A 3,082-nucleotide genomic window follows, 5' to 3' on the forward strand; every position below is an offset into this window, starting at 1 on the left:
TTATATACCGCACTGGCTTCTCTTTATATTAACTTAAAGTTGACCCTTTCAGAGAGAGACCATCCCTGATTATTCTTCCAAAATATATTTAGCATTTTTCTCTCTCTGAATACCTTGCTCCTCAAATCATTCAACAGAATGTGAATATACTCTATCTCCTCATTAGACTATGTTTGAACCTGGCATGTCCCCCAAAGACTTGAAAGCTAAAAGGTTGGACACTGATTGGTCTCAGTATTGGGAGGTAGAATCTTTGGGAGGTAGAGCCTAGTGGGAAGAAGTTTGGTTATTGGCAGCTTACTCTTGAGGGAAATACTGGGACCCCAGTCTCTTCCGGTGTCTGTCTCAGCCACCATGAAGTAAGCAACTCTTCCCCTCCATCTGCCTTGATAGTCTACCCTAAAACAACTGTTAAAATACTGTTCCTTCTTTTAAGTGTATCATCTTTGGTATTTGCTCACAGCAATAAAAAGTTGACTAGCACCAACTAAGTACCGCATCAACAGACTCTGCTTCTCTTGGGTTCACTCCTCCTGCCTGGCACCTCCTAGGAGCTTAGTTCATATTTGTTGAAAAAAAAAAAAAAAAAAAAAAAAAAAAAAAAAAAAAAAAGGAGAGAGAGAGTAAAGTTTCAAGATTATGGTGTTGGCTTCAATTCTAAGTGTACTGCCCAGGGTGTATTCATTTGTGAAGCAGTGAATGGGTCAGAATGTCTAACACATTCAAGACTGTAGCCAAGAAGACAAATGCCCAAGCTCCCAACGCCTGGTCTCAGAGCCGCTTTCAGGACTAGGGCCCCTTAGAAGTGTTCTGCTTAAGGAAATGCAAGTAATAACAGGTCTCCTCACCAACACTTCATTCCTTAACTCCGAAGATAGCAATTCCTTTATTCGAGAACAGCCCTTCCGACTGAGAATTAAATGTTGCCCAGATACAAGGCTGCATCTGTGCCCCAGGGCTACTTTTGAATCAGATGAAAGAAACACCCAACTGGAATTCAAGAATATTTCAACAGCTTGTTGGGAGAGAAAATCCCAGGCAATCTCACAGGACTTTACCCGCCCAGGTTTGCTGCAGGGTATCCAATTACAGAGCTTCTTCCACACAAGCCTGCCTTTCTTAATCAGAGCCGAAGGGCACAACTTTCCTTCCAGAATTTCTGTGACTCGGTTCCCATCCACTCCAATGACTTCAGTACAATGCTCCCCTGCCCCCACCCCCTCGGGATCACTCCGGGAGGCCCTGGGCACTGCTGGCTGAGCCTCACACTAAATGAGAAGAGACACTGGGAACCTGCTGTGCTACCCACAAGCAGCTGACTCCTACCGCACGTCCCTGCCTTCCCATTTTCCATCTCAAGAATTCGAGGACTGGAGGCTGTGGCAGCCAGTAACTGTTCGTCAGAAATGTGTCTCATGGCTGACTTCTGGCCTTCTTTAGATCAGGTGCTGGTTCCGAAAGGTCCCCTGGAAGCCCTTTCACCAGACAATGATTGCCACAAGGCCACTTGCTAAGGGCAGGGTGTGTGTGACTAGTCTGCTACTACCATGAGAAGCTCATTACAGATACTCAGATCAAGAATGGCTGTCTTGAAGCGTTTCACACACACAGAAGTCTTTTCTCCGTGCCTGTCAGTTGGCCATCTCCATTGAGCATTGAAGTTTAAACTTTCCCAGCCAAGACTCCCACCTGTGCAGCCATCCTCAGGATCTGGCTCTGGATCCAAATCACACCATTTCTCTAACCATTCACTAAACTCTCATATCCAAAAATTGGCCTCTCTTTTTACCCAAATGCATTAACCTCTTAAAACTCAGAAAACCATGCATAGGAAATTATGGCCTTGCTTTAATTTTTTTTTTTCTTCAGAAATATTCTTGTGGCCCAAAATAGAACATTTTCCATTCTGGGAAATGAGCAGCATCCATGGGAATTAAAGTAGCGTTTCTTGCTTCTCTAGAAAATTCCTGCCAAACACACACACACACACACACACACACACACACACACACACACACACTTCTGCACACATAAGCCATTCCCAAGTTCTAAAAGGCTGCTTTCTGTAGGTGTGGCTATGATCAAAAGTTCTGTGCTTATTTTCTGTTCAAGAAAGTTGTCAAGAAGGGAGAAGCATACAAGCCTCAAGAACACTTTACAAAACAAACACTTGTTTCAGCTTAGAGATTTGGGAAGTGGCCTCCTCTTGCTGACCATCATCTCAGAATTTCTCTCAAGACTCTTGTAAAATTCCAAAGCTTCCCTGAAAACAAAGCCGCTGCCTTTATTTCAGCCAGTCAACACTGGGTGATTAGCCCTGAGGTCTAAGTTTGCTTAGCAGTATGATCAGAAAGGTGGTTTGAGAAAGTTATTTTTGATCTCCAATACTTCACAAGATGTATAGACAAGGTCAGACTTGGATTAATGTCAGAATGACTGAAATGTAGAAATTATACCACTGGCACCAAAACTTTCCACTTTTAACTGTTCCCAAACACTGCTCTCAGCATTTTTTAAACTTCCTTTAATAGAGTTCCACAGTTACAATGATGGTTCAGACTTTGGCTGTGTTCTGCCCAGTTCACGAACCCCAAAAGACCAGGAATAAACAGACTTCACTGTAAATACATGAGGTTCTTTTTATTGTAAATCATTACAAGCTGCAGCTTGGGCCCACACCCCTGACTGCCGAAGCGGTGGGAGCTGAGCACCATGTGCCCAGGTTAGTTGGGTGATTTAAGGATTCAGGTCCATCCCAGCATGCCCAAGGCAGGGGCAATTCCTGCCTGGCAAGCATCTATTGGTCAAAATGCTACATTTTGAATTGATTGGCTATAGGAAGGTCCATGACCTGGTGTTCCTCCCTAGGGGGATGGGCCAGTTTCCTAGCAACTGTATCTCTAGTGGGTGGGGAAAGAATGCAGTAAGGTGGTCCTTCCCGTCAGGACATTACTGGACTTCTCCACCCACCTAGTTCAGGCCTTAATTAATAAAAGCTGATTTTTAATCTTTTGGTCTCTCAGATGGTGTTTTGTTTTGTTTTGTTTTGTTTTGTTTTGTTTTGTTTTGTTTTGTTTTGTTT

The sequence above is a fragment of the Psammomys obesus genome, unplaced genomic scaffold, assembly GCF_907164565.1.
Source record: "Psammomys obesus unplaced genomic scaffold, mPsaObe1.curated_primary_1811, whole genome shotgun sequence".
Classification (NCBI taxonomy): domain Eukaryota; kingdom Metazoa; phylum Chordata; class Mammalia; order Rodentia; family Muridae; genus Psammomys; species Psammomys obesus.